The following is a 12,190-nucleotide window of genomic DNA, read 5'->3' on the forward strand; positions in this document are numbered from 1 at the left end:
TTCTGTTAGAAAATTTTGCAAATGAGTAATTTTTCTTCATACATTTTGGCCAACATTTATACTGCTACATTGCTTTGGTAAAAATAACCCAAATTAGTGTACATTATTTGGTCTGTGTGAAAGTTATAGAGTCTACAAGCTATGGTGCCAATCATTGAAAATTGATCACACCTGATGTATTGACAGCTTATCTCATTTCTTGAGATACTAACAAGCCAGGAAAGTACAATACCCCCAAATGACTTTGGAACGTAGACATTCCAATGTTTTTAGTAAGAGGCATGGTGGTTTTTTTTGAAGTTGTATTTTTTCCCACAATTCTTTGCAAAATAAAGTTTTTTTTACAAAATTGTCATATTAAGAAGTTATTTCTCTCACATGGCATATGCATACTTGCAACTATACCCTAAAAACACATTCTGCTACTCCTCCTTATGTATGGCAATACTTTTTCACAGCCTAGCCACATACAGAGGCCCAACATCCAAGCAGCACCTTCAGGCGTTCTAGGAGCATAAATTACAAATCAAATTTCCTGACTACCTATCACAGTTTTAAAGGCCCTGGGGCACCAGGGAAATGGAAACACCCACAAAATGACTCCCTTTTGGAAAGCAAAAACCCAAACGTATATTCTATGAGGTAAAATTAGTATTTTGAACATGTCATTTTTTTACACATGTTTTTGGAAAATTTACGCATTTTTTTTTTACACAAAGTTGTTAATTTATAAGATATTTTTAACACATAGCATGTACATACCAATAATTACACCCCAATATGGTACTCCTCCTGAGTATGTCGATACCTCATGTGTGAGACTTTTCCACAGCCTGACCACATACAGAGGCCCAACATGCAAGGAGCACCGTCAGGGGTTTTAGGGACATAAATTACACATTTAATTTCCTGACTACTGTGGCAGCAGGCAGGTAAAGTCACCTGTAGTGATGGACGAACGTTTCGCCCGGCGGTCGTTTCGCGGCGAATTTCCGACTTTCGCCGTCCGCGGGTTCGAACGCCTTTTTCCGTCGTTCGCCCCGGCGGACTTACGTGTTTAATGTATACAAGAACTTTAACCTTTCGTGACACGTTTATCATGTGTTACAGGACAACCAATTGAGACATGACAGCTCATGGACACTTGGACATTCCCCCTAACCTATAAATACACCCGATCCGGTGGCCATTTTACATTCTTTCTTCTGTCACTGTAGGGAAAGGATCCTGTGTGGAGTAGGGACAGAGAAAACGCTAGCTATTTGGTACACAAAAGTTCTTTTCAGGACTGGTATAGGTGTTAGGTCAGCAGCCTGAGTTTCTTTTGTCAGTTTAGATAAAGGGACAGAGCGCTGTATGCTGCTATTTTAGGGACAGCTCAGCCAGATTAGTCTTTCTTCATCATCATCATCATCATCATCATTAGCTGTTACTATCAGGTCCACAAAAGAGCTATTCCAGCTAATCGTTCCAGCCTACTCTTTTTTGCCAATTTGTATAGGGACAGGCAGGAAGCAGTGTGTCAGGCAGTGAGGATAATTTTAAAGACTTGCTGTTACTATTAGTTCCACAAAGGTTCTTTTCAGGACTGGTATCAGTGGTACGGTAATAGGCTTGTACACGTATAATATTCTTTCTTCCAAATATAGAAAGAATATTATACTTGACTGCTGCCCTTCTGCTGCAGTCTGCTAATCATTCACAACTCACTTGTTCCACAAAGCTCTTTATCAGGACTGGTAACTTGGTCTGTCTAGGGTGCTACGGTACATAGGCTTGGGTGCGGTACAGTCTGCTGTTCTGTAAGGACCGCTATCGGTCCACAATACATAGGGTTGCCGTGCACTACTGCTGACCGCTGCCCTATACTGCAGCAGTCCTTCAGCGGTATAGGGACTGACGCACAGTCTGCTAAACACTAACACACAACCTGCTTGGTCCACAAAAGTTTTTATAAGGACTGGTAACTTGGTATAGGGTGCTACGGTACATAGGCCTGAGTGCAGTACAGTCTGCTGTTCTGTAAGGACCGCTATCGGTCCACAATACATAGGGTTGACGTGCACTACTGCTGACCGCTGCCCTATACTGCAGCAGTCCTTCAGCGGTATAGGGACTAAGAGTTTTGTCACAGGGTGATTTAAAAAATGACAGGCAGAGGAAGAGGCAGGCCCTTCCGCAGGGGTGGTAGGGGTAGGGCAGGAGCAACAGCCTTGAGCCAAAGTGGGAAGTTGCAGAAGGTGCGTTCAATTACTTTAAAGGACGCACCAGACTTGGTTGAGTGGCTCACTCAGCCTTATTCTTCTGCACCCTCCTCATCCTCTCGATCTGCACCCTCTTCTTCACTCTCTGCTATGTGCACCCCCAAAGACACTACCACCAACAACACCACCACCACCACATACCTTCCGCTTGAGTGCAAATGGGGGCCTTCATGCTCCAGTGTTTTAATAGGGACCCCCGTATAAAAAGCATGAGGGTCAAGGACCAGTACTGGGTGGCAACGTACTTAGATCCCCGGTACAAACACAAAATGGCGGAAATGTTACCGCCGTCGCAGAGGGCTGTCAGAATGCAGCACTTCCAGGCCTTGCTTCGAGAAATGCTGCATTCTGCTTTTGCGTGCGCTGGCAGAGGAGCAATTCCCACTCCCAGAGAAGGATTTGCGGGTACCAATCCAACAGCGCCTGCAAGAAGAGGCCGGTTTGAAGATGTGTTGGTGACTTCGGATATGAGGTCATTCTTTCAGCCGACCCATCGACAGGTGTCATCCGGATCCAGCATCAGGGAACGCCTAGACCGTCAGGTGTCCGACTACATTGGGTTAACGGCCGATGTGGACGCTCTGAGGAGTGATGAACCCCTAGACTACTGGGTGGGCAGGCTTGACCTCTGGCCAGAGCTTGCCCAATTTGCAATCGAACTGTTGGCTTGCCCCTCATCCAGTGTCCTGTCCGAAAGGACGTTCAGCGCAGCAGGGGGGATTGTGACCGATAAGCGTACTCGCCTAGCTCACGACAGTGTTAACTACCTCACATTTCTAAAAATGAATGAGGCATGGATCTCGGAGGAATTCAACACATGTGATCAGTAGACCATGTATATGTCTATAAACAATTTTTGGAATCAAGCACACAGACCTTCTTAATTCATTTGGCTCACTTCCCTGACCCAAAAAAGCACACCGTACTATATGCCCCTACCCTCCTCTTTGAAGAGGTTGAGCGGTGTCATATTTCTACTGGGGCTGCTTATTATGAGGGGTTCCCACCATCCCTGTGCTGTGCTGACTTCCTCCTGGGTGTTCTTATTATGAGGGGCTCCCACCATCCCTGTGCTGTGCTGACTTCCTCCTGGGGGTTCTTATTATGAGGGGATCACACCATCCCTGTGCTGTGCTGACTTCCTCCTGGGGCTGCTTACGGTGCTGCTGTCAGCGCTGTATGTCACGGAGCTGCTGTCAGCGCTGTATGTCACGGAGCTGCTGTCAGCGCTGTATGTCACGGTGCTGCTGTCAGCGCTGTATGTCACGGAGCTGCTGTCAGCGCTGTATGTCACGGAGCTGCTGTCAGTGCTGTATGTCACGGAGCTGCTGTCAGCGCTGTATGTCACGGAGCTGCTGTCAGCGCTGTATGTCACGGAGCTGCTGTCAGCGCTGTATGTCACGGTGCTGCTGTCAGCGCTGTATGTCACGGAGCTGCTGTCAGCGCTGTATGTCACGGAGCTGCTGTCAGCGCTGTATGTCACGGAGCTGCTGTCAGCGCTGTATGTCACGGAGCTGCTGTCAGCGCTGTATGTCACGGAGCTGCTGTCAGCGCTGTATGTTACGGTGCTGATGTCAGTGCTCTGTATTACGGTGCTGCTGTCAGTGCTCTGTATCTCCTGCACCCTCTTGTTTGCCTACCCTGGTCCCTGACCTTCCCTCTCCTCCATTGCCTTCATTAGCTCCATAGTCCTGAATTGTCAGAACAATTTCCCAAATAAAAAAAAAATGCTTGTAGTTATCGATCCCAAATTCACCTCATACATGTATTATGCTATTGTCCAGGTGGTGGGACTACGTGCTACCCCCTAATAATTACCCCGTGGCCGCAAATTCGACCTAAAGGTTTGCGAAATTCGCCTCCCATTGAAGTCAATGGAGCCCGCGGCGAACGGTCGTTTTCGCGAACGTTTGTGTCCGTTCGCGTTTCGCGTTCGCGAAACGTCCCGTCGGAAGTTCGTCCATCACTAGTCACCTGGTTGTATCCAGGATGGGAAATATGTGTGCCCTAGATTCAGGCTTTATGCAGACTTGTACAACTAGAGGGGAAGAGTTAATGAGCCCAGCTGAAGTAAGTGGGCTCATTAAGACCTCTACAAAAAACCCCAGCATGCTTAGGGAGATACTCCATCCTGGAACCAGTTTTGTGTTGTATAGACTGGGGAGTGTGACACCTGTTCTGTGCGGTGAGTTAACGCCTGTGTGGCAAACCTCTACAACAGAGACAGGGACTGGTGCAGCACAAGGCTGCACTCAGTTGTTAGACAGGGAATCTAAGTGTGTAATTAGAGGTCAAGCTGACCAGGATTTATTTTCATGTTTTATTTTTGTTTGGCTGTTATATGTTTCACTGCATGTAGCATAAATAAACCGCATCTTTTGTTTTTTGCACCTACAATGCTGTCTGCTGTGCCTGATTTTGTGTTGTGAACCCATCCAGGGGGTCACACACACCCGCTGCCGAGCTAATCCCTCACACTACCTATTCAATTTTTAAAGACCCTTCATGTTTCTAACAAATAGCATGCACATACCAAGAATTACACCCTAAAATACATTCTACTGAGCAAAGGGTAAACAAAAGATTGCCTGTGGTTTTAGTAGTGTAGTTGTCCACAGGGGAGAGCACTGGTCCAGGCAGCAGGCAGGGACGTGGTCAGGGACAGCATACAAAATTGTCCAGGCAGCAGGCAGGAATATTATCCATAGTCAGCACAGCCAAAATATTGGTCCCCTTAGTAGGCAGGAACATGGTCCATAGTACAGGTAGCAGGCAGAGGTGTGGTCAGTTCATGCGGCAGCCAGAGGCATGATGGCAGTAAGTCGGCCACAGGCAGAGATATCGGGCTTTGGGCCTCAGTCAGGAAAGAATGGGGACAGGGGTAGAGGCTTCTCCCACCCACATTCCTCCGGTCTCCAGACCCCAATCCGGAAATTACAAAACCCGGAGAAAATGCAAAAAATGTGTTTTCTCCATCCGCGAAAACTATTCTAAAGCCCCTCACATATGTGAGACTCCTGTGTTATCATAAATTCCACTATTACAGTAGCAGAGTAACAGATCAGTACAACTGTCAGGCAAAAAACTTGGTCAATAAACAGTCCAGGGTCATTTGCAGATCAGGCAAGGGTACGGTCGAATAACAGGCCAGGGTCATTACTGAGTCGATCAACATGTGATGGATGGTGTGGGTGGACCAGTATGAGCGTAACTCATTTTTATATTGAATATAGGGCTGCAAAAAATCATGAACTCCTCAACTGTTATAGTGATACTATAGGTTCGATTTTTTTTTTTTTTATATAATAAACATGTCATACTTACCTCCACTGTGCAACTTGTTTTGCACAGAGTGGCTCTGAATGGCATTTTCTGGGGTCCCCCGGCGGCTCTCCTAGCTCCTCCCCATCTCAGATAACCTCCTCTGGGAAGCGCTCTCTGGGGGTTTACCTTGCGGGCGTGCTCCCGAGTCCTTCTTTCGGCGCACTGCCCCCCCCCCCCGGTGTCCGAGTCATTGGATTTGATTGACAGCAGTGCAAGCCAATGGTTGCGCTGCTATCAATCTATCCAATGAAGAGCCGAGAACCCTGGGAAAAGATCCAGTGTGTTCACGACGGTGGACTTTCCAGGGCTCAGGTAAGTAAAACTGGGGGGCTGGGGAGGCTGGTAATCATCAGATGTTTTTTCACCTTAGTGCACAGGATGCATTAAGGTGAAAGAACAGAAAACTTTAAAACCCCTTTAAGGGATGGGAATAATATGACATTGGGTTTCTTGGTATAAATTGTTGGGCATAGAGGTGGCACTGGGCCACAATTGAACATAATAGGTAATCGTTGAAAACAAAAGGAAAAAATCTATGGGGCAACATTTTCCATATTCACCTCGAGTTAGGAGGAAGCCACAGAGGATTTTGAAGGGCATATAGAAGGCTGGCATTGGTGCTAACCCTTTGGGGTTGAGGTGACACCCCACTAGTACCTGGACTTTCTTGCAGAGGTGCTCCATTTCTGCTGGATGCCACTGCACTACTAGTGGATGGTGCTGCACCAATGGCGAATGGTACTATGCTGCTGGTGGATGCCACTACTGTACTTGTGGTAGCCTGCTCCTTGCCAGGACACCATAGTTTGGCAGGCACACTATCCTCCTCTGAATCTGTTAGTGTCTCACTGCTTAGCATTGGCTAGTAATCAAAATCAGAGTCAGAAGCAGAATCCGACACAGAGAGCTCCCTGCTGCTTTCGTAGGCCGCACTTAGAATGTGGAATGCCTCCTCACTTGTGAATTTTTTTTTGACATGCAGTTGTCTGTGGGCTTTGATGACACTGGTGAGCCTGCCCAGATAGGTGCTAATGGGACTGCACAGATGGGCGCTGATGGGTGCTGATGAGCCTTTACTGATAGGTGCTGATGAGGCTGCACAGATGGGTGCTAATGAGGCCACGCTGATAGGCACTGATATGATATAATGAGGCTGCACTGGTATGAGCTGCACTGATGAGGCTGCACAGATGGGGATGCACTGATCAGCTACACTGATGAGGTGGCACTGATGGGCGCAGATGAGGCTCCACTGAAAAGGCAAAACTGATAGGTGGCACTAAGCAGCACTGATGAGTAGTACTGATTAGCTACACTGATGTGCACTGATGGGCAATGATGTACATTGATGGGCGCTGATGGACACTGATGGGCATTGATGTACACTGATGGGGTATACTGATAAGCAGCACTAAGCAGCACTGATGAGTGGTACTCATTAGCTACACTGATGTAGTGCACATCAGTGCGTTGATGTATATAGATGGGCGCTTATGGCCATTGATGAGAGTTGATGTACACTGATGTGCACCAATGGGCACTGATAAGGTTCCACTGATGAAGCAGCACTGATAAGCCCTAATAAGGCAGCGGGCATTGAGTGACACTGAATGGGCACTGTGTGACACTGATTGAACAAGCAGTTAAACTCACAGTTGGCACAGAACTCTCCTTCCCTCACACTCAGCCTCTGTGTGAGGGAAGGAGAGCTGTTACACAGACTTCTTCATTGGACATGCCAATCACCTGGTAAAAGGCTGCCGTGATTGCCTATCTACCATGATCTGTGATTGGCTGTGTTAAGGGACAGGGCCACCACAGATTCTTCCCTATGTGCACCCAAGCGGGCACGCGGAAATCGGGTTCCAGTGAGGACATCAATAATCCTAGCACCCACATAGGAGGGTGCTACGTCCACCCTGCCCCCCCCCCCCCATCAAAAATGTCCTCATTGGACTGAGGTTCCAAGCTCCTGTCAAAAATCACAATTAACAAAAGCCATGTTACGTTCCAAATATTGGCAATAAACAAGGTAGTTATAGTATGAATGTATAGTAAAAAATGCAAAACGTGGTATGTACAGTATGTACAGACCAAGAGCGGTAACAGTCAGAAACTGATCCAAAGAAGGATTTTCTAGAAGCAAATTATATACATTGTCAGGCAAAGTCATATCAATTTTGTGACAGGCCAGTAATAAATTAGTGGCCCACCCAGTGGTTTCAGGAGCTGGATCAAGTTCATACTCTATCAAAGGTTCGATAAAGGAGGCAAGTGCTTGACTAGAACTTTGAGTGGTAAGGATCAGTTCATCAGAGTTTTCCGCAAAGGTGTCATAGGTCAATCTCTTTGGAGGGCAGATTTTCTGTCTCAACCTAGAATAAATGAATTCCAGTGGCTCCAGTCCTCGATCTGTTCCCCAGAAACGACATCCAGATTGTTGTTCAAGCTCTGACTCCAGTTCTAGCTCAGGTTCTGGCTCCTCTTGGACATCAGGAACATTCTCGCTTTCTACTTCATTATTTAGAGAAACAGGGGTTTCCACCACATTGGATGTGGTTCCATCTTAACTTCCTAATTTCCTCTTGCAGGGTGGGGCTCTGGCCCTTAAACTTCCATAGCTGCTAACTGTCCCAAATAGTGATGGACGAACTTGTGACGGGACGTTTCGCAAATGCGAATTATGAACGTGGCCAAAAGTTCGCAAACCTCTAGGTCATATTTTCAGCCACAAAATACTTACTAGCTGTGCACACATAGTCCCACAACATGGACACTGACATAACAAAAGAATTAAGTGAATCTGGGATCGACAACGACAAGCATTCTTTTTTTATCTGTGAAATTTTGACAATTCAGGAGCGCATGAAGGCCATGGAGGAGAGGCAAGGTCAGGCCAGGCTATGAAGGGGGTGCAGGAGATGATCAGTGCCACAGTCAGGGCAGCACAGTCCTGTGCCAGTGTCCCAGTGTGCCAACCTGTGCTTGAGCCCCTCCCTCTACACCTATACCAGTCCTTAAAAGGACCTTTGTGGACCTAATAGTAGCTAGCTAGTAGCTAGTGAATTGCAGACTGTCCCTGCTCCAAACACCAAACTGTCCCTACACTGAGAAACGACAGAATCGGTCAGCATTGCATGCAGTGCACTATAATATGCTTTCTAGATTTGAAAGAAAGTATATTATACATGTATTACAACCCTATATACTGTACACCTATACCAGTCCTTAAAAGGACCTTTGTGGACCTAGTAGCTAGTGAATTGCAGACTGTCCCTGCTCCAAAAACCAAACTGTCCCTACACTGAGAAATGGCAGCTGCAGAATCGGTCAGCACTGCATGCAGTGCACTATAATATGCTTTCTATATTTGAAAGAAAGTATATTATAAGTGTATTACAACCCTAGACCTATACCAGTCCTTAAAAGGACTTTTGTGAACCTAATAGTAATAGCTAGTGATTAGATTGACTGTCCCTGCTCCACACAGCGTCCTTTCCCTACACTGACAAAAGACAGAATGTAAAATGGCCGCCAGATCAGGTTTATTTATAAGGTGGGGGTATGTCCATGTGCTGAAATGTCTCAATTGGCTGTCCTGTACCCCATGATGGATGTGTCATGGGTCAAAGTTCCTCACAATGTAAACGAATATGTCCGCCGCGAACAGCGCCAGAAGTCCGCCGGTTTGGCAAATCACGAACGAGCAAAGTTTGCCGCGAACCGACCGCTGGGTGAACCGCAAGGCCATCTCTAGTCCCAAATTTCCTGGGACATTACCGGGATTTATACCTTTCTCCGGCTATAAGCGTTCCCTGGGAAATCTGCGTTTTCACGTTTTTTTCCGTCTCCGCTAGAGTCCGCAGCTGGAAGTGAATTGTCTCCATCGGTCGCCATTTTACAGAAGACCAGCTCTCGTATAGCCTGGTCACGCGCCAAGGGGAACAAACAGGAGGTGGAGCCTGCCGGGTTGTTGCCAATAGAACTTGAGCTGCCTCCAATCCAACCCCCTGCCCCGTGGCCTTACTACAGGTCTGTGACCTGTTATGGAAAAGGCCACGGGCAGGGGGTTGGTGGCAGCTCAATTTCTATTGGCAGCCACCCATCTGACTCCGCCTCTTGTTTGTTCCCAGTGACCGAGTGACCAGGCTATATGAGAGCTGGTCTTCTGTAAAATGGCGACTGGCAGGGAGAAAATTCACTGCCGGCTGCGGACCTCTATCGGTCATTGTATTTTATGTGTATGGTATATATTGGTTTAATCACCTGACATCACTGCATTTATATGTATGGTATACATTGGTTTAATCACCTGATATCAGTGCATTATATATGCATGTTATACATTGGTTTAATCACCTGTTATCATTATTTCAAAATTGCACATGTATACTGTTTCATATCTACACAATTATTCTAATTTTGATATATTTTACATGTGTATTAGGTCATATATGCACTTTAGACTACCCATTTCATTTTTTAATTGTTAATAGGGTTGCACCATCACTTTCCCATTTTACTTTTTGCAATTATCATTTGTGGTGCTGGCAGCTTGCCCCTCTTCTTTGGACAGCGCGATATTTAGCACATTTTTTTTTCACTGTTTTCTCTTCATCCCTATTTCTTTCTTTCCTTCTCTCTCTCCCTCTTCCTCTCTCTTTTTCCCTTTCTTTCCTTCTCCCTCCATCCCTCGTTCATCTCAGACTCTAACCACACCCCCTTTGAGTCATGCCCCGTTTAAGCCACTCCCAATATTTAGCTTAAACCACATCCATTTTTCTTTCTCCTATATGTCACACCTACAAACAAATGCCCACCCCTAATTATAATATGACTCCGCCTACAGATGTTGGCAACTATGGAATTCAGCTTTAATGAACAGGGAAAAAAAAAGGTAAAAGCATGACTAAGTGTTACCAACTAATAAAATCTCACAGATGTAGGAAGTAGCAGCTCTCAAACATAGGTCCCAAACCTTAAGATGCCAAGAAACTGGCCTGATATCCATCCAGTTTATAAAGCTTTTCAATGCTCATGACTGTATGAAGGGACCCAATTGCTAGATGACAACTAGACTGAATAGTAGTCTACTATTCTGCTTTCTTCTAACCTCAAATCATGGCCATGTGTCCTCTCCAGGGACCTTAAAGGAAACATGTTCTCAACATTTCTGGAGTCAAGCTTGATACATGTGCACATTGTTGCACATTGTAATCATATCTCCACCTCTTCTCCAGAGTGAATAACTCAAATCTATGTAGTTGACCCTCATAGTTGAGGTTCTCCATCCCCCTTATTAATTTTGTTGCCCTTCCTGTCAGAAACCATGAACCAGATCGAGATAGAAGTACAATTAAATCACCCTTGTTTATTTTTTTTCTTTCAATAGATTTTCATTGGATTTTATCACATACAGATATAACAAAACAGAGGATAAGGGAATAAAGAAAGGTAAGGTAGGTTATGTTATTGGACACAGTAAAACAAGAAAATATCTGGGTACATACAATCACAAAGTATCTGCAACATATACCATGCAATTACTGAAATATAAGATAACTTCATTAACGAGGTTTGAACCTGGTGGTCCACAATTTCCAATTACTGTCAAAGGTTTTGCAAGAAAAGGAGTTAAGTGCCAGCAGTCTTTCAAAGGAGTAATTCCTATTCACAATAGCAATCACCTCAGAAAAGTTAAGGGCTAGAGAACTCTTCCAGTTACGTAAAATTAGGTTACGTGTTGCCAGGAGAATATGTGTTACCATGGCCCTATCACTGTATGGAAACTTATCTATACCGATGTGTAAGATAGCCAAGTTGGGGTTTGGGGGCGTTAAGATACCTGTAAGATCAGATATCGTTTGGAACGTTTTGTTCCATAGGCCTCTTAGACACTTGCATTCCCACAAAACATTTATTAAGTTCCCTATCTGACCGCATTGCCGCCAGCACTGAGGTGAGGAAGTCGGGAACATGACCGACAGTCTGTAGGGAGTGTAATGCCACCTATGTAGTATTTTCAGGGTCATTTCCCAATGACTTACGCAATGGGAGTATTTTTGAATGGTTCTGAGTGCTAAAAGCCATTGGTCTTCAGTAAAGGTAGTTGCTAAGTCCTTTTCCCATTTGCTAAAGGCAGAATGTTTGTGAAACTGTCTTTTGTCCTGGAAAATGTTGTAAAACAGGGAGATACCCTTGTCATTGGGTTTCGAATTGGAGTAGAAATCCCAGGCTTTTGTGGGTATTGAAATGAGGGGTATTGGGCATGAATTCAAAAAGTAATGAGCACGAGCGCATGAGAACCACAGGGAGTTCGTAGTTCGAATTTTGAGACAATGTGGTCTACCGACATAGGCACTGTGCCCTGGAACAAGTCCTGGACATAGCATATATTTTTCGCTTTAAGGCGCGACGTCTGTAGCGAGGGGAGTTTGGCGGATAGAAGTTCTATAGGTAGGTCGTATTGTAACCTAGTCGCTGCCACACTCTTACATTTGAAGAGATAGCGCCATGCTTGTAATGACACCTGTATAGTCGGGGACATATGACTGGTCACCCAGGGGTCCCAGGCATCGCTGAGCAGAAAGTCCGCAGGCCTG

The sequence above is a fragment of the Lithobates pipiens genome, unplaced genomic scaffold, assembly GCF_037356315.1.
Source record: "Lithobates pipiens isolate NorthernLeopardFrog02 unplaced genomic scaffold, aLitPip1_a1.2 Scaffold_16, whole genome shotgun sequence".
NCBI lineage: Eukaryota > Metazoa > Chordata > Amphibia > Anura > Ranidae > Lithobates > Lithobates pipiens.